General features: G+C 39.2%; 1 protein-coding gene across 1 annotated transcript in view; it reads right to left on the minus strand.

The window, feature by feature from the left end:
* The window catches only part of RALGPS2 (Ral GEF with PH domain and SH3 binding motif 2), a 257998-nt gene extending 237449 nt beyond the window's left edge, over positions 1–20549 (minus strand). The window contains exon 1 of the mRNA XM_078156472.1: positions 20446–20549. The gene's annotated coding sequence lies outside the window, so the exon portion shown is untranslated. The remainder of the gene's footprint in view (positions 1–20445) is intronic.
* Positions 20550–20995: the final 446 nt, after the last annotated feature.

Raw genomic sequence — 20995 nt, forward strand, 5'->3', positions numbered from 1 at the left:
CTCTTAAGACCCACAAGGCAAAAAACAAGGAGCAAAACCACTTAGAAAACTTTGCAGCTGTGACTGGGGACATATGAGCTGTCACTTACAAAATAATAAGCTGTTATTCACTGTATCAGTCCCACCCTCTCTGCAGGTGTTCACCCCATCCTTATCACTAATCAAGGTGGCTCCATCAGCATTGAGAAACTGAGATACACCATAGGTCTTTGGCCCATAAATGGCCTTCCGGACCTCTATGATTCACATTCCTTAACCTCAATCTGCCTCAGTTTCCTCATCTACAAAATGGGAGTAATAATAGTACCCACCTCACAGGGTTGTTTTGAAGATCAAGTGAGATCATAGTTGCAAAGTGCTTTACAAACCTTAAAGTACCATACAAGCATTAGCTATTATTATTGTCATTATTCACTAGGATAGGAAAAAGAGGTACAGTTATAGTCAACATTTAATAACTGAACATGTTCTAGAGTTTGGAAACTGATGTACTCAGTCATATTCTGAGCTGAAAGGGACCTCATCTGGTCCAATATCCTCATTTTATAAATGAGGAAATGGAGGTCTCATGAGGAGATGCAACTTGTTCAGCATTATAGAGGTAATATATATTAGCACAGTCAGGACTCAAACCAAGGTCATTTGCTTCCTGATTGAAGAGCCAGCTGGTGGCACAGTAGACAGGGCAGTGGGCCTGGAGTCAGGAAGACAGCTCAGATCTAGCCTCAGACACTTAGTAGCAGTGTCACCTTGGGCAAGTCACTTAACCTCTGCCTGCCTGTTTCCTCAGTTGTAAAATGGAGTTAATAATAGAATCTGTTTCTCAGGGTTGTTGTGAGGATCAAATGAGATAATATTTGTAAGAAGCTCTTGGCATAGTGGTCCTTAGTAAGATGCTCACTCCATGGAAGGAAAGCTATGGCAAATCTGGACAGCATACTAAAAAGCAGAGATATCACCTTGCTGACAAAGGTCGGTATGGTCAAAGCTATGGTTTTTCCAGTGGTAGTGTATGGCTGTGAGAGTTGGACTATAGGGAAAGCCAAGTGCCACAGAATCAACAATTTCAAATTGTGGTGCAGGAGAAGACTTTTGAGAGTCCCCTAGACAGCAAGAAGTTCAAATCAATTGATACTTAAAGAAATTAATTCAGACTGTTCATTGGAAGGACATATACTGGAGCTGAAGGTTTAAATGCTTTGGCCACATAATGAGAAGACAGGACTCATTGGAAAAGAGCCTGACATTGGGAAAGATTGAAGGGAAAAGAAGAGGATGGCAAAGGATGAGATAGATAGTGTCACAGAAGCAATGAACATGAGCTGGAACAGAAGTCAAGAGATAGTGAAGGATAGAAGGTCCTGTAGGGCTATGATCCATGAGGTAGAGAAGAGTCAGACACCACTGAATGACCAAACAACAAAAAAATGCTTATTCTCTCTCCTTCCCTTCCCCTGATACAGTACACTTTGTACTACACCCCACCATTGCCTCTGTCTTTTCATTGACAATGCTATCAATTTAGGTGATTTCTTGAAACGTAATCTAGATGGCCACAAAGAAAGACTTAATAGGCCATATAGTAGGCAGGTCATTGATTCCTCCTTCCCAACCCTCCCCCATCCTACTCTACTGCAGTGAGGAATCTGATCCCCACGAATTCAGCCAGACTGACAGCTGGTGAACAGTTGGGCACAACTGTCATCTCCTGGAATCTTGGACTCATTCATACTGCAGTTAATGATCCTTAAGGATGGTTGGCAATCAAAATGCTAATCATTATTTCATAGAATGAGATAAAATTAGAGTCAAATTCACGTGGAAAAAGAGATGGACAAGAACTTTGAAAAATAAAAGCCGAGAAGGGACACAAGTAATACTAAGATACAAAATATTCCTGAAGTCTGGTATAAGAAAAGGAATAAAGAAATAGGTCAATGGCACAGAATATAGAACCCAGAAAGAGACATTGGTGTTTGTAAAAAAAAAAAGTTTTGATAAACCCTCAAATACTGGGGAAAACTGTTGATGAAACTAGATCGTTATATGGCAAACAAACAAAAAATTATTTAGATTCATCCTTTATATTAGATCTAAATATTTTCAAATTGGGAGGAAAATAAATAATATATTTATTACAGTTATGGAGAGGAAGGACATATTTATCAAACAAATAGAAGAAGTCACTGGAGATAAAATTGATGGTTTTAATTATACAAAATTCAACGGTTGTGGGGAACTAAAAGTAGCAGTTCTAAATTTAAGAGAAAAGATAATTAGAAAAACATTTTCAGTCAATTTATCAGATAAGAGTATTCCATCCTGAATCTATAAAAACCTGAGATATATCTCTAAGACTATATGTGTGTATATTTATATATGTATGTATTATATATATATATTAATATATATCTGTTTCCTGACCAAAAATCTGATCTTAATACTTTTGCTTATTTAAACACAGAAAGTCCTATTTGAACAAGAAATCCAATAAATGAGAACTTTAAAGGTGACTTTCCTTTTGGTAGTCAAATTACTCAATGTGGATTCGTTTTAATATAGCATTCGTATATTGTAATATCTGTACTTCATCTAATATTCTTAATAAAATGCTGCTTTAAACAGTGTGTTGGTAATTTCTTTTATATATTTTGATAGTGTTTGGGTAACTATTTGAGGAACCAAATTGACTTTACTAGGCTTGCCTTCGTAGAATTTCTCTACATTACCTTTATTTCCAAATATATTTCTAGCTAGTCATTCACTGTAACAACAGCAAACAAACAAAAAAGATGAAAGAGAAAAACAAAGCAGTTCAGCACAGATACTTATACTTTAGTGAGGTAGTATGGCTTGGGAGAGACAACACAGAATTTAGAAAGTTACACACTCCACTCCACTATTTCTTGGCCATGTGACCTTGGTCAAGTCATTTATCCTCTCAGCTTTGGTTTCCTAACCTATACAGGGGTAACGTTAATGCAGTGGTTGCTATCCCATGGAGCGTGAATGCTGATGAGCCTGTGCTCTGACCCATTTTAATGGGACACATGCTCTGGCACCTTGCTAAAGGATGTATATTAACAGTGGTTCTTGCTAAAGGATGCAGCCCATGAGTGGTATGTGGAGGCATCTAAGATTATGTGAGAAGTGATCCGGGAAAAGCTGCCCACTCAGTAAGTTTAAAAGGGTGCCTTCCTATCCCTGTCTGTCTCTCTCCTGATATCTTGTCACTTGGGACTCTGCCATATAGCCCTTGGACTTACAAAGGGCAATGAGAGGTAGGGGAGAGAACACCTTCCTTTCCCCCGACCCTGTTCAGTAGGTATGGTGCCTCCTGGTACATGGCAGCAAGAATTGTTAGCCCATGTTAGCCTGAGACAGTACCTTGAGTCTCTGTGTCTCCTGCTTTATAATTCTTTTCATAACTAGTGGTCACTGGTGATCCTCTGAAACTCATCAGCTACCTCAGGACAGTCTTTAAATTGTGTGTTGATTGCCCAGGGGAATGTATGCCCTGCAACTCCCCCTTTTTTTTGGAGAAGAGGATCACTTCTAGAAGGATGTGCCATGACTTCTTGGCTGACCAGAAGATATGGACCTTGAGTGGCTGTTTGAAGGGTATTATAATAATAATATAATATCTGAATTTATATAGTGATTATGAGGTGCCAGATACTGTGCTAAGTACTTTGCAAGTATTTTATCATTTGATCCTCAAAACAACACTGAAAAGTGGGTACTGTTATTATCCCAATTTTGCAGATAAGGAAACTGAGGCAAACGGAGGCAGAGCGACTTGTCCAGGGTCACTCAGCTAGTGTCAGAGGCCAGATTTGAACTCAAGGTCTTCCTGACTCCAGGCTCAGTGCTCTATCCACTGCTCCACCAAGCTGGTCTGAAATACCTATTCAGTAGTCCCACAAGTATCCCAGTCAAAAATAACAGTCAAAAAAATTTGGAATCTTCAGAGATTTATGGATGACATGTTAGCTGTCTTCAGGTATTTGAAGTACTGTCATGTTAAAAAGGGATTAGACTTGTGTTTCTCCAGAGGGCAGAACTGTGATTGATGGGTAGGAGTGATTGGTCCCTCCCTCCTGAGAACTCTAATTGCACTCAGACACTTTCCCACCATGTTGGGCACTAGGGTTATATGTATAGAGAGGAAGCATGGAGTGGGGGAAAGAGAGCCAACCTTAGAGTTAGAAAAGTAGGATTCAAGTCCTGTTTCTGGTACCTACTGACTTGTGTTTAACAGTTCAGTGTCATTGCAACTCTATCTTTGCAGCCTCATTGGATATTACCATTCCCCCACGACTCCTCAATACTCTGTGAACCACCCAAACTTTTTTCCTCCCAGAGGATAGTCCATCTCCCATCTCTGAAACTTTGCACTGTCCATTCCCCATGCCTGCAAAGAACTCCCTTCTTACTTCTGCCTCATGGAGTCCCTCTCTTTAAGATGCAGCTCAAGAGCATCAAAGACTTCCTGGAAACTTACTTCCACCCAATATGCCAAAACATCCCCACCTCAAATAAGTTTTATTAAAAGCCTGGCCCTACCAAAAATTTATTTTATAGGACTAGAATGATGAAGGGGATAGTGCCTCTGCCTTTGTCATATAAGTCCCTCAGCTTCCTCCTAAGAAAAGTCCACTTCTGGTCTGGAGTATAGGGTAAGAGACAAAGAACAAATGATAGGTAATAAATGTTAGGTGAATGGAATTTAGTTGAACCAAATCTACAGGGAAACAAGTTCATTTAAAGGAGGAACTTTCTAATAATTTCCGGTTATTCAAGCTGTCAGTAAGTAGAATAATCATCTGTCTAGGACCTTGTAGAAAGAGTTATTGCTTTGAGCGAAGAACTGAGCTAGATTATCTCTTAAGATTCCTTCCAACTCTATGATTCTGTGGTGCAGGAGTCATCATGACACACTGGAAAGAGCATTGTCTCTGAAGTCAAAAACCCTATGTTTCCATCTCATATATGATGCTTAAATTCCTTATCTGTATACAGCAGGGGCAGGGTGGAGTGGTAAATAGGGTTGTCCTGGCAACTCTGACTCCACCTTTCTAATTACCTAGATAGGTTTCCCCATTCTATCATAAACATTCTTGTCTCTCTTGTGGGACGTTGTAAAAAAGAATATTCATTAATATTCTCTCTCAGTCTCTCTCTCTCTCTCTCTCTCTCTCTCTCTCTCTCTCTCTCTCTCTCTCTCTCTCTCTCTCTCTCCCTCTTTCTTCTCCCCCCACATGCATATACATATATACAGATGTATGTGTACATACACATATGTACATACACAGATGTATGTGTGTGTATATTTCAGATCTGAGCACCCAGCCAGAGACACTCTGGTAAAACACCTTTGTTTTAAATATTTCCTCTCCTGGGATAATTCCCTTAATGACCTCTTCCTAACCAAATTGCTACTAAGTACATCCAGACTAGCAAATACCAGTTGTAGACACCATTTATAAAGACAATGTATAAAACAAACAAAGGTAAACACATTTTAAGAAACAGATTCTCCCCCTGCTCAGAAGAAACGCAAGTCTGAAGGTAAAGAATTATTGCCTTGTTATCTGTAGTCCTGGTGGTGGGTTTTAGAGATGTAGCATCAGTCCAGGCATGCTTTGTACTGGATTGGCTCATACAACCTCACTCTGGGAGTCTTGGCATCTGTTACCATTCTTCCATAAATCTCTTTGGAAGCCTCCCCTCCTCCAGCTCCTTTAGGCACTGGGTTGGTCTCCAGTTTCCCAAACTGCTGGCTCCTGACTGTTCTGAACCCAAAGCAAGAGAACTCAGTTCTCTCTCTCTCTCTCTCTCTCTCTCTCTCTCTCTTTCTCTCTCTCTCTCTCTCTCTCTCTCTCTCTCTCTCTCTCTCTCTCTCTCTCTCTCTCTCTCTCTCTCTCTCTCTCTCTCTCTCTTTCTCTTGCTTAAAAAGCCATCAGGAATATGGCCAGTTTTTCCCTAGCCAATGGCCAGACTCTCCTTCCAATTCAATAAAAGAAAACTTCTCACCTCTTTAAGGTATTATTATTTGCTCTTTACTTTCTGTAATTATATCCTGGGATTCTTGAGCTAGGGACTTGGTCAGAGACCAACTACTCTACTCTCTCCCCCTCTATTAAACATTTGTTCTCCCCAGCAAAACAACTGGGGTGCCTGTTTTTCCATAGTCCCAATTCTGAATAGCTTTATAGTTGACATGGGGAAGCTTAAGCATTGTAATTTTCAAGTGACTTGCCCAATGCCTTGAACTAAAGTGTCCATAAGAAACAATTCTTAAACAATTCCAAAATAAATATTTTTCTATAAGTGTACAGGCCTACAATAGCTGGTGGGCCTGGGGATTATACTCACTGCCAAATATAATAATAATAACATTTATATAGCACTTTTTAAGATTTGTCCTTACAACAACTTTGTGAACCTCAGAAACCTATTATAATGCCCATTTTACAGATGAGGACACTGAGGCTAGGAGAGATTAAGTGACTTGCCTAGGGTCATAGAGCTAGTAAGTGTCCCAGGCAGGATTTGACTCAAGTCTTCCTAATTCCAAGTCCAACATTCCAGTCACTGCTCTGCTTAGCTGCTCAAATATGTGGATATACAATTTTAATTTTAATAGACATTATTTTATAAAATCCTCAATGATTCCTGTTTGTGTTGGTACTTCTATAACAACATTGAGATACTGGGTCCAGGGCAGGCTGGGGCATCTCACCCTCTCTCTCACCCATTAAAAGGCCCTTCTTTGGACTTACAGGTATAGAATGGATTCATTTCTGGGATGGTGAAAATTCTTATGAGTCCTTGCAACACACAGGGCACCCAAGATTTCTCCTGGGATTCCTGCAACACAGAGAATTCCCACTGAAGGTCTGGAATAAAAATTTTTTAATGTATACCTGCATCACATAGGGCAATATAAATGGAGGTTGAATTCACCTCTCACTAGGAACACATAGGTTAGTCTTAGAGGAAAACAAACTCAAAAATTCAAATATAGGGCTCCCCAATAAGGAGCATGAGACTGATTACTCTGTTTTTCTAAACCATCAGGCAAACCTTATCCTATGGACCTTTATAGTTCATATAGCCATATGGGCTAGATTATTTCTTAAGATTCCTTCCAACTCTATGATTCTGTAGTGTAGGAGTTGGAATGACATACTGGAAAGAGCATTGGCTCTGAAGTCAAAAACCCTATGTTTCCATCTCATATATGATGCTTAAATTCCTTATCTGTATATAGCAGGGGCAGGGTGGAGTGGTAAATAGGGTTGTCCTGGCAACTCTGACTCCACCTTCCTAATTGCCTATATAGGTTTCCCCATTCTATCATAACCATTCTATCTCTGTTGTGGGAAGTTGTAAAAAAGAATATTCATTAATATTGTCTCTCAATCTACACAAGCTCATGTCATGGTAAGGCAAGCAATGCAGAAATGGTTAAATGTGATAAGAAATTAACATGAATGGACAGACTCAGAATAGTATGGGCAAATTGGGGGGGCACTAGTATTTTAAAGATGCAATATCTATGCCATTCATATCAGCTTCTATACTCATACTAGGCACAGTAACACAATAGATATCAGTACTTAAGCATCTAACCAGTTTTCTGAAAACAATTTATATCAGCATTGATACATAGAAGAAATACACCAGAAATCTGATTGTCCTATTAAATCTAAAACATAGAAAGGAAAAGGAATTAATTTTTCTTCTCTGGTGGATCCCTACAAAACTAGGGTATACAAGAAAGATAGTCCTGAATGAAGAATCTCTCCAGTGGGTACCTGTGAATGTATAAAAGATGATGCTGCACACTCTCTAGACCCCTCTCCAGCTTGGTATTCACTAGTTTTCAGATTGGGTCTCCAGTAACATAACTACACTCAAGTTTCATGAATGTAGCCTGTGGGTGTGGGCTCCTATCACTATAGCTCAAAAGCCCCCACTGGTGACCTTACCTTGAATTGTCAGCCAGGAGATAGCTATCTCAAAACAGAGGAATTTACCAAAGCGGCATAGTCAAAATAATAGCTTCAAAATATTCCCCATATACCTGGGGCACACTCTTCCATAAATATATACCTCTGTGGGAAGACCAGGCACAAACAGAATAAAATGGTATTGAGGTTCACATATAGAGAATTACACATGAACTTGGCCAAGTCATCTCCTACCTCCAAGAGTTCCAGACCTTGATATCCTTTCTTTCCTTGTAGAGTCCTTAGGCTGTTTCTTTCCCATGAATATACAGTTTCTTCTGGGCAGTTTGCTCGACCTGGCTCTCTTTTCCACAGCTTGATGCTTATTTGCCAGGGATAGTTCTCTCAAGTCCATAATTGGCTCTCTCTCTCTCTCTTTTTTTTGTTGTTGTTTCTAGAGGCCCTGCTTCTTAAAAGATTCTTCCTGTCTTGAGTAGCTGCCTCTCTTTGCCCAGGTCTATCTGGAGAGTATGTTTCCCTGCTCTCTGCTGAATGCAGTGTCTCCTATAGGTTGAGAAACTCTACTTCATTGCTTATTGGGACTCAGGGAAAGAGAGAGGAAAAAAAAAAAAAATCCTCTTCCCCTCCCCCACCCCAAGAAGTGAAAATAGCTTTTCAAGGGATGGGTTCTTCCTGCCTAAAATGATTCCAGAGCTGTCAATCACAGCCATCAAAAGTGTGGCCAATCTTTTTCTGGCCAATAGCCAGTCTCCTTTTTCTATTCAATCAAAGAAAAGTCCTTTATACTTTGTAAAGGAATATTGGAGCTAGATACATCTTGACACTCATTAATTTAACACCTCATTATCTGCCCCTTACTTTTGTGATTACAGCCTGGGCTTCTGCAGGGGATAGTTGCAATTCCCCAACATGTGAAATGAAGAGATTGAACTAGATGGCCTGTGAGATCCCTTTCAGCTATAAATCTACAAGTCTTTGAGGTAGAAAAGGCTAAAATGAAATTTGGTTAATTGCAGATTGGTGTGAAGAGGTCTCAGTATAATTGCTGTGAATCAAACAAACAGAAGACCTGCTAAGCATCTCTTTACCATCAAAACCTCTGGAGCCATCCTATTGCAAACAAACACTTTCATTATGAATAATGAATAGTGTGGGAGTTTCTACCTATTGGACTCTCGGACTTTGGCTATCCAGGCAGTCACCTCTTCCAGAGCTGACCAAGAAACTCTTTACTCTTGTCGTAAGGTTTCCCTCTAATTTTAGCTCCATGGTAATAATAAACTCCAATGGCTCCCTATCACCTCCAGGATTAAATACAAAATCATCTGTACGGCATTCAAAGCCTTCCACACCCTAGCTCCAGCCCTGTACCTTTCTGGTCTTCTATCTGACCCCTTCCCACCACGTATCCTTCCATCCAATGACAATGGCTTCTTTGCTCTTCCAGGAACAAGAAACTCCATCTTTCTAAACCAGGCATTTTCTCTGGCTGTCTCCCATGCCTTTAATACTGTCCCTCCTCATCTCTATCTCCTAGCTTCCTTCAAGTCTCATTCAAAATCCCACCTTCTACAGGAAGCCTTCCCCAAACCCTCTTAATTCTAGTACCTTGCCTCTGTTGATTATTTCCTTTTTATTCTGTACATAGCTTGTTTGTACAAAGTTTTTTACATGTTGTCTCCCCCCATTAGGTTATGAGCTTCGTGAAGGTAGGTACTGTCTTTTGCTTTTCTTTGTATTCCCCGTGCTTAGCACATAGATATTTAATGAGTTAGTATTGACTAGTTATTGTATTTCCTTGTCTTACTATGAAAAATCCGTATTGCTCACTGCAGCTCAGTCAAGTAAAACTTAGAATTCTGCCCCTTAATAATTGTGGCCCTGAACCTTTTTATCTGGATGCCCTGGCTCTGGCATCTCTACCTTACTTTCCCTTCTTCACTTATGACCATATATTACATCCTACGAGTATATTTTTCCTACCATTATTATTAATAATAATAATAATAGCTAGCACTTATGTAACACTTTACATATGTTAACTCGTTTGATCCTCACAGCAATCCAGCAAGGTAGGTGCTATAATTTCCTCCATTTTACATATGGGGAAACTGAGGTACACAGAGTGATGCCCAGGTCACAGAACTAGAAAGTTTCTGAGGCAGGATTCAAACTCAGGTCTTCCTGACTCCTAATCCTATGTTTTATCCATGTGGCCACTTAACCACCTTACCTAGCTATATTTACACGGAGAAAGCATACTTACTGAAGTAAGGTTGAAGAAATCAAAAGGGTGTTTAAGAGAGTTCTACTCAGAAACCAGACTGAATAGTCTACAAGTTTCTAAACCAGTCCAACTAGTTAAAATTGTCCATTTGACAAGTGGGCCTCTATGACTCTCCCTGGGGCCATTACTGCATGCCCCTATATAAGGATGGTTATCCTGAGTATGCTTTCTCAGAGCCTCCACCAACAATTTGGTAATAGCCTAGCCAGAGACTCTAGATGAAGCCATTCTTCTTTGTTATAGTCCCAGGTTCAATCTCAGCCAATCAGGAGGTATTTAGCAACCTGCTGAAACAAAAGAAACCTTAACCTCCACAAGCACAAAATCCGTGAGGTGCCACATCCTTAGATGTGTTTTATTCTTGGTAGTAGTAGCACATCAGCAAAATCAAACTCCACGAATAACATTTTTATTCTAGAGAAAGAGTTGTTAATGGGGATGATGAATGTATAGATTATAGTGATCTATACTAAAAAAAAATTTATTATGAACTTGACAAACATCAACAAACATGAATAAATCAATATACATGGAAAAATAGAAAAAAGAGGATAGTGTATGAAACAGTAAATTATTACGTATAGCTTGGTTTTGTTTTGTTTTGATGTTTAAGAATCTAACATGCTAGTAACAAAACTGCTACAGGGATATTCTTAACTTACCAATACACACGCCAGTCTATCAGAAAAGATTCCTACCTCCTAAAATTAAAAGCTTTAACAATGATCCTGCATATATAAAATGCACAATTATTAATAAAGCAATACATTTTCTTGGTTCAACAAAGCCACAAGAATTTACCAACTCCTAGTAGAGACACAGAGGGAAAGAGACAGAGACAGAGAGACAAAGAGAGAGACAGAAATGGAGATAGGCGGAGACTTCAAATCTATTCCTCCTACTTCTCAACTCAGATTAGCTCAAATTGCAGTAGATCTAGGACAGGGGGTCAATTTAGCAGCTACTTCTTCATGGCCAGCTGGGAGGGCAGAAAACTAGCCTTGGAGCTAGCATTCTTCAGGGCCACTGGAAGAGAAGGAAAAGTCAGGAGCTATGCCTGCAGGTGACTTATCTTGTCACTGACTGGGAAGAGAAGAGATAAGAAGGCAGTCAAGAGCTGAACTCCAGAAACCCTGCCTAATACTTCTGGTCAGACTGGTTCATGTATTTCCTATCATATAGACACACATACGTACATACACACATATACATATATATGTATACACACGCATACCCATACTTGTATACACACACTCATACTTCCCCTTTATCCCATGATCAGTGAAGACATATCCTTACAGCAGCAGGTTAGGTGAGGATAGGAGATGGTTTTCCCACCATCCTTATCCTGATTCAAATAGCCAGAAGCTATCAGTTGCAACCATATTACCAAGCACAGGATTTGCTGAGGAAAGCCCCCAGTAGAAGCCTTATGGTTCATCAACCTCACTTTCCCACTTCACCCCTAAGTAAACAACATATTTTTCCTCCAAGGAAGAACTTAAAAGGACTTAAGCCAGACCTTTACAGAACTATACGGTTCCTCTTCCCAAAGGTACATACTAATACATAAAATATTAGAGTAACCCTGCTTTTGGTCACAAGTAGTGAAGGAGAAAGCTCTTTTCCTTTGTCTAATCAGATCGACAATGGACTGTTTATTATGGCCCATCTTTTATAAAATGGAAATAGCATTGTCAAATAGATTTTTCTCTTTGTAATGAAATTTATGCATAAAAATAACTACAGAAATTCAGAAAACCAAAGGATTAAGGGATTCTCAGGAGGGCAACCTCAAGTCATAGTCCTATTATTTCAGAAGAGCAATAATAGCAGAGGCCTCTCAGGTTCCTAAAACAGTGTCTATATACCATACCCACTCCAACTATATAGTGTGTTAAATGTGTTAGAACCGAGTTATGACTTGCTAGCCTGACCTTGGGAAAGGTCAAAACGCAATGGAAAACAAGCAAGGATGAGAACCAACAAAACAGCCTTGTCTTTCCTCTCCTCTGTTCCCTTTTGCCCTTTTTTCTGCCCCAACCATCTTGGAAGATACAATTCAAAAGGATGGAAGTATGTTTGCCTTGCAAGTAAGGAATAAAGGGACCCTTTCTAAAAAATTGTTCCTATAATAACCCCTAAGGTCCCTTCTGGCTCTAAATCTACAATCTCAGAGTGAAATCTGTGTTTTCAATGGCTGTCTCCTATGTCTGGAATTCTCTCCTTTCTCACCTCTGCCTCCTGGCTTCCCAAATTCCTTCAAGTCCCACCTTTTGAAAGGAGCCTTTCCCAATCCCCCTCAATGCCAGTGCCTACCTCCTGAGATCATCTTCAATTTATCCTGTATTCACCTTGTTGGTTGCCACATAGTTGTTTGTATTCCATCTCCCACATTAGATAGTAATTAAGAGCAGGGACTGATCTTGCCTTTCTGCCCCTAGATTTTAGCTCCTTATAAAAGGAGTTAATGGATATAGAAGAAAGTACTCTAGGCTAAGAATTAGCCAGCCTGAGTTCTAGTCCTAAATCTACTTGATTCTGGCTTGGTGACTTCAGGCAAATCTTTGGACTTCTAGTCACCTTATACAATTTAACTTAATAAGCATTTGTAGGCATGTATCATGTGCCAGGTACTGTGCTGAGCCCACAAAATTAGAATAACTGGTATTAACTGATATTAAATAACTGATATTAAAAAAAATTGTGCCTTTAGGTCTCAAATATCTAGCTGACATTTATATAGCATTTTAACTCTTACAGAACATTGTATGTACATTATTTCATTTGACCCTTTAAATAAACCTACAGTATAAATTAGGTATGATTGTTTTCATCTTCATTTTATACATGCAAAAGCTGAGAAAAGTTAAATGACCTGTCACATGGCCAATAAACAGCTGAGTAACACTAAAAATATTAGAATATTAGTCTTCTGTTTCCAAGTCCTATGCTCCTTTTTTTTAAAGCATATTATGGGATTTAGACCATAAAACTCTAGCACTTGTAGTATGCCTCTCTTGGATAAGAAGTGTCTCCTCCAAGTCACGTTTGAAAGGAACACTTGCCAGACAGAACCCTGAGAAGGCTAGACACTTAATGAGATTATAAGTAATAGAATAAAGTAGGAGATACAAATGAGCCAGGCAGTATGCACTATAGGAATCCAGAGGAACTGTTGGCTGGAATTGTCAGGGGAATCTTTATGCACAAGGAAAGATCTGAGCTAGACTTTCAAGGAAGAGAAAGTGTACTAGAGAGCATTCAGAGAAAGGGAAAAAATTATGAGCAAAAGCCATGGTGAGAGCAATATATAATATGCATTGGAGAGAGAGAAAAAGAGGTGAAGGGGAAAATTATTTTTACAATTTATATGAATGGCTAAGTGCCTTCCTTGCATGCTCCACCCTTGAATTTACAAAGTTCTTGGTTGCTGGTTTAACCAGACGTATACTGAGAGAGTCCTATTAGAAGCAAAGGTGGATGACCAGGATGAATAGCAGAAGACTTTGGGTACCATTTACCAGATACTGAGAAGCACTGTAAGTGTGGTAGCATCAAGCCATGTGATTAAGCCAGAAAAGAATCTACAAAAAACAGCAGCTACTGTTAAGTCACATACAGGAATTCTATCCATTGTGTGCTGTAAGTAGCTGAGGTCATATTGGAACCTGGTGAAGAGTTTGTTCACTGGCAAGTGGTTTTTTTATTTTTATATCTTTATGAGCCTTAAGATGGGGTCTATTTGTTTTCATTAATCTCCATGTGAACTTCATTCTTGGAGCTTTTGGAGCCAAGTGTTTGTAAGGCAAATTGGTTACAATAGGCAGGACGATGCTAGATGAGGAAGTCTCAGTTTAGTTCCCAGATAATTTGAGTGGAGACAATGAGCAAGCAAAGCAAGAAATCCCGCAAAGTGTGCTTCATATTGGGAGCAGACCTCTTACATAAGGGTTATGCTTATTGACCTTCTTTGTCTAAAGTCATTCTTTAAGCTTGGTTTTGATTTGTAGTAAAGGGAACAAGGAAACTTTCCTTAAATATCTGAACTCAACCTTCCAGAACTATTCCTGTTTTTATTTATTTTGATGAGACAAAGAAATTAGAATGGTTGTTTAATAAATATTTTTGACAATAAGGAGTAGTAATAGGCCAAAAAAACAGCACTCCTAATTCACTCTCCAACATATCACAGGAATAGTCAAATGAAAAGTGTGTCAGGTTGAAACTGCTGAAAAGTAACTGGCGCAGTGGATAGAGCACCGGCCTTGGATTCAGGAGGACCTGAGTTCAAATCCGACCTCAGACACATAACACATACTAGCTGTGTGACCCTGGGCAAGTCACTTAACCCCATTGCCTAGCCAAAAGAAAAAAAAAAGAATGAAAAGTGACTGAAAAAAACGTCCATACCTTTTGACCCAGTAATCTTGATGGGCATATTTCCCAAGAGTGTCAAAGACAAAAAAGTCCCACATGCCCCCAAATATCATAACAGGACTTTTTGTGGTAGTGAAGAAGTGGAAACAAAGCTGCCCATTAACAGGGAAATAGCTAACCAAATTGTGGTGCATGAATATGTGATGGAATATTACTGTGCTATAATAAACAATGAATATGAAAAATTCAGAGAAGCTTAAGAAGACTTACTTATATGAACAAATGCATAGTGAAGTAAACAGAATCAGGAACAATGACTGTAACAAGGTAAATGGAAAGAACAGAGAACAACAACAAAAACTAAACTGAACCTAAATTGTTTAATTATACCAACCATGCTTGGTCCTAGAGAAGAGATGAGAAAATGGACCTCTCTCCCTTCTTTGCAAAGGAAAGGAATGCTAGGTGTTGGACACTGCATAGACTGTCAAATTCTAGATGCATTGGTTAGTTTCACCGAGCTTCCCCCCGTTTCTGGTTGGACATGACTCAGTCCAGTCCCATGGTAGTTTAGGTTCAATATTACAATCAAATGAGATACTTGTAGGTCATTAAACAGTTAACCAAAGGAAATTTAATTAGCCATAGCAAGAGAAAAGTATTCAACAAGAATAGGTATTGAGGACATCTCAAGTTGATTGGGCTGAGTTAAGCTCCCTGGCTTGAGTTGCCCATTGCTGTCCACCAGCCAAGCATCTGAAAGTGGACCTGTAGCTTCTCGTGGTCATTTTGGAATGTGGGTGACCAGGCAATGATGTCAACAGTATGAATCTTTAGTTCCCCATATCCAACCAAGTCACAAGGATGGCCTCAATACCTCTGAAGAAAAACCTAGGCCAACCTACATAGGGGCACTTAGGCTATTGTTCCTACCACATCCTTTTTCTTTTTTATTCTATGTTACAAGGCATAGCTTAATGGCTAGAGAAGGACATATTTGGAAATAAAGATGATATAAAAAACACAATAAAGATTATAGAAAGTTTGAGTATGTTATATCCTGTCCTTGGGAGATCCCAGAGTGTTATGCATAAACCCAGACAAACCTAATTGTGTAGAATTTCATTTCTTTTCCTTACTCTTTGTCCTTTAAAACCGCTTTAACTAGGAAAGGGGATCATTGTATAAGAAACACTCTGGATTTGGGGAGGAGAAGTTTTAAAGTGTCTTCTGTGCTATGATTATTCATGGGAGGTGCAACAATGCTCCTACCGACCCTACCACCATTTCAACACTATTTTGCATGAGGGCAAGCTTTTTATTGAGTAAGCTGTACAACAATGACATATTTGATTGTTATTTCTCTGCCTTGTTTGAATATGAGTATGGAGCCTTGTGAACTTTTCATCTCCTATGGTCATGCATTTTTTCTCAGTGACAACTGCTGAAGTGATCTGTATTTTCCAAAACTCACAGGGGAGCATGACCTCCTTTACTTGGCAGGCTTCTAATTCCATAAAGGAAATTTCCTTATCTTTAAACTAAAGTCAGGCATGTTTTTCTCAGTTTTAAAATTAAATTCAAAAATGTCTATTAAGCACCTAGAGGCATTTAGTGCTGTGCTAATCCCTGTTTGGGAAGGCAGAGAGAAGAGAGATATACAAGAAATATTAGGCAGTACTGGAGGCCTGGGACACAGAACAAAAAATCCGGGAAAGAGAAGAATAACATGCAAAACAATATGAAATTAATTAGCTGCCCAAAGGAGTGCTGTAGACGGTGCTGTGGAAGTTCATTCCAATTCAGTATGCATTCATTAATAATAATAATAACTGTTATTTATATGGCACTTTAAATTTTGCAAAACACTTAACATATGCATTATCTCCTTTGATCCTCACAGCAACAATATGAAGTATGTGGTAAGTTTTGGGGGGAAGGACTGGGCCTACCATTTCATTGGTATAGAGATTCTGGATGGAAGGATTTCTTCTGTCAATGCAAATGGACACTTATTCTGCAACTTCAATCTTAGAGAATTCCTGGGGCACTGAGAGATTAAATTGCTTACCCAAGATCACACAGCCTGTATGTGTTAGAGGTGGGTTATAACTTGCCCTTAAAGATATAGATATGTGGGCTGCAAATATGTTTTCAACCACCCCCATAGTTATATGTGTTCAGCAATGATGTATTTGATTGATATTATACACTGTGGAATCATAATTTTAGTCACCATTTACTGCTATTAGTCACCACATACTGCTTACAAATTGCAATCCATATGTAAGTTAGTGAACAAGTCTTATAGAGTTTCTTGAAACTGGTCATATAACTAATAGGTGTTGGGGGATTTGAACCCAAGTCTTTTTGACTCCAAGTTCAATATTCTGTCCACTACACTACATCATTTTTTCTGCCTCTTATGGGCCACTTTATAAAGATATAACAAAGTCAGTCATACTTTTAAAACCATGAACCCCATGTGTTCTGTGCAACTCAGAACCAAAACATATTATTTAAGGTAATTGTAGTAATAGCATTCTAGGACAATTACATCATTGGTGGAAGATAGATTAGCTTAGGTGCCTGGTGATGGTGTCCTATAAAGACTTTCAGCAAAAATAGACTCTTTTATTTAGTATGAAACCTGAGAAAGTACAAATGACTGAAAGTTAGAAAGCAAGACTTACAAACAGGGGAGGAAAGACACAAGAATCTCAAAAGTCTCTTTTATTGCTTCAGCTTAGTGAAAGAAGAAAATTAACTTTAAAGAGAATCATATTATTTTAAGTTGAATTACATTGAATATTCGGTGGTCAACTAATCAACATGAATCAGTGGAAACACTGGTCCAAGTTAAATTTCAAAGGTAGATGATTTGTTTGCAAATCCTAGTATGCCTTTTATGCTATTTGTCACTGGGAGAGGGTGATTAATCAACCCTTATTTTCTTGTAATAGTAGTCGGTAATCCTCCAGTAAATTCCTCTTTTTCACAAAGGGAAGTCTGGGTTCTTACAGGCTGTGCCACCAGAGGAGTTCCCAAGCTAGAAAGGCTTTGATCGTGGGCCTGGTGACAGCCTGTATGTCTATTGTCCAAAGACCAGCCTAGCCAGGTGTGGAGAAATACATTACCATAATGTTGTTCCCTTCATAGTGAATTTTTTGGCCACAAACCCTCATGTAGATCACTCACTAAAGCACAGAAGAGTCAAAATCTGCCTCAGTGGAGTACCAAGACTGATAACTTAACAGACTTTTTGAATTGTCAAAGAAATAGACTTTAATATATTTGACTCATACTACAATTTCTCTTTATTCATATCATCTTGTATCTTCTTTTTTATTAATTAATTTATTTTTAGTTTTTAACATTCACTTCCATAAGTTGTAAATTTTCTCCCTCTCCCTGTCCCTCCCCTTCCCCCTCCCCAAGATGGCATGCAATTTGATATAGGCTGTACATATACATTCATATTAAACATATTTTCACATTAGTCATGTTGTAAAGAAGTATTAGAACAGGTGGGAGAAACCATGAGGAAGAAGAAACAACAACAAAAAGAGAGCAAATAGTATGCTTCAATCTGCATTCAGACTCCATAGTTCTTTTTTTCTGGATATGGATAGCATTTTCCATCATGAATCTTTTGGAGGCGTCTTAGAACTTTGCATTGCTGAGAAGAGCTACATCTTACATCTTCTATGTGATAACGACAATAAGTGACTAATCCCATCCTGGTCCTTATAGTTTTAAATCTATTTCCTCTCTGACTCTGCTTAATCAACATTTAACCAAATTAAATTGAAACCAACTATTAAATGATCTCATTACTCTTCAGTTAGAATCATAGAACTTCAAAGCTGGAAGAGACATTCACATATTTGGAGCTAGAAGTGATGCCAGAATCTTCTAATCCAACCTGGTTATTTTGTAGGTGAATAAACTGAGGCTTAGTTCTACTTTTCCCATAAGTCAGTCAGTCAATAAATACTTATTAAGCACCTACTATGTTCAGGCACTGTGCTAAGCACAGTGGGGATACAAGGAAAGGCAAAAACAGTCCCTGCCCTCAAGGAGCTCTCATTTTAATGGGGCAGACAACATGTAAACATTTTTTACAAACAAGATATGTACAGGATAAATTGAAGATAACCAACAAATGGAAGGCACTTATATGTCTTGCTTTTGGGGCATGTAACAAAGCCCCAAGCTACTTTTTAAAATAATATTACCTTATAACAACATACCTTCAAATTCATTCTTGTAGCAGAGACACAATTTTGCATATTGTTATTACTTACTGAGACCGTATCCAATATTTAAAAAGTCAAGTTAGAAAGTTTGAAGGAAAAAAATACTTCTTTTTTCAAGAATTTGTTTTTCCAGAAATGATTCCCATGTTTGGTTTTGAAAAACCTACGCATTCATCTAAGAATTATAACCTGATCTATGCTTATGGAAGTGTGAGCTTTTCCCAAGCAGGCCACTTAGTCCTCACTCAAAAGTTCTTGTTTTAGCACAGAATTCCGTTAGTCCATGGTCTTTGTTTCTTTGCTTTTCAGATAGCATTTGCTGGCATCGAACTACTATTTACTGACGGGGAGGATCTGATTATGAGTAGGAGAATAAGTGCCTGTGATATTATCCATAGAGGTAGTTTCTAAGGCACCTATTACCATAGTACCCAAGAATTCCAAGCTAAAAATGTTAGGCTAGAATAGTGGCAGAAAATGGAATTTTTGCTTAGAGTGAAAATTAATATTTTTGGGGTGAGAGGGAAAGGTAGAAAACAAAACTGTGATTGAGACTTGGAGGGCTAGAGCTGGGCCTTAGATTGTTCTCTTGGCTCTAGGGCAGAGGAGGGCTCCATTCTCTCTTTGGGGTAGAATGAAAACTCTGATAGGGCCAGGGTTCTGAATATACCACTCTGCTCCATCCTCTCCCCTTGCCCACCTGTCCTACCGCTATTCTCATCCTGCCAATTCTCACCCGTAGGTCACCCCTGCCCTCTGTCTTCTCTGTCTCTGCTCTTACGGACCCCTGGGTACACTACAGATTTATTTTTTGTAACTCCGGTTTGCTCCTCATCACTTTTATAATTCCCTGTTTGGCTCTTAATCATGTTCTTCAGAGCAGCTGGTCCAATATTCCTTTCTTTTCCCTCACCCTCTCTCCCAGCAGGTGACCTCACCTCCTATTTTACTGAGAAAACAGAAGATGTGTCCTGTGCTGCTATTCTCAAAACCCCTATTTATCTTCCTCTCTACCTTCTCCTCTTTTACAGTCTCTGAGAAGGACACTCCTCCCCGCCACCTCCTCTACTCATGCTCTTGATTCCTAATCCTTCTTGTCTCCTCCAGAAATCTCTCATCAGTCACTCCCTCTTTTCTCAATCCCATCTTCAATTTCTCCCTATCTATTGTCTCCTTCTTTCCACCTACTTGCATGTCTAGGGTTCCCCCATCCTAAAAACAACACCCCAAACCCTTCACTCCCCAAACCCCATTTACTCCACTTTTCACCCCTAGATTCATTTCGTTGCTAAGGTCCCAGAAAGATGTGTCTACTCTCTTTGCCTCCGTTTTCTCCCTCCCTTGTAATCTGGCTTTAGATCCCATTACTCAAACAAACCTATTCTTTCAAAGGAAACTAATAAATTCTTCACTGTTAAATTCAATGATCTTTTCTCTTTCCTTAACCTCCTGGACCCCACTTGTTGGTAACACCCCTTGATTCTAGATTTTCTCTTTCCTTGGCTTCTGTGACCTTCCTCTCTTCTGATTCTCCTCCTACCTGTCTGATCACTCCTTTTCACTCTTCTTTGCTGGCTCATCATCCACTTCCTGTCCCCTGAGTGTGAGAGTCTTCCAAGGATCTGTCCTGGGGCCTCTGCTCTTCTCTCTCTACACTCCTTCCTTTGGTGATCTCACAAAGAAAAGAGCGTGTCTTGCATCTCTTACCATTGTCACCAACATTCTAGTAGAATGTAGGCTCCTTGTGGGCAGTGACTGTATCTCTTTTGTATTTGTATCCCCAGCACCTACCACAATGCTTGGCACAAACTAGGAACTTAATAAAAGCTTATAGGTTAATTAGTTGATGGATTAATTGAACTACAACAACCCAAGAACCTGAATAAAGGAGTCTTAGCACAGATGTGAGGAAGTTATCTGGACCAGGAATTGGTTGGGTTCAGGACAGACCTACTAAAGAAGATCTAGTCTACAGTGGTTTCCCAAGGACCTGTCACATTTTAGACCTCTAGCCTCAAAAGCTCCAGAACCAGTTTGGAATGCAGGTAGTAATTCCCACAGCACCAGAATGCCTTTGGCCACTTTAAATG

Source organism: Phascolarctos cinereus, unplaced genomic scaffold (genome assembly GCF_003287225.1).
Source record: "Phascolarctos cinereus isolate Bilbo 61053 unplaced genomic scaffold, phaCin_HiC Scaffold_5;HRSCAF=322, whole genome shotgun sequence".
NCBI classification, from domain to species: Eukaryota; Metazoa; Chordata; class Mammalia; order Diprotodontia; family Phascolarctidae; genus Phascolarctos; species Phascolarctos cinereus.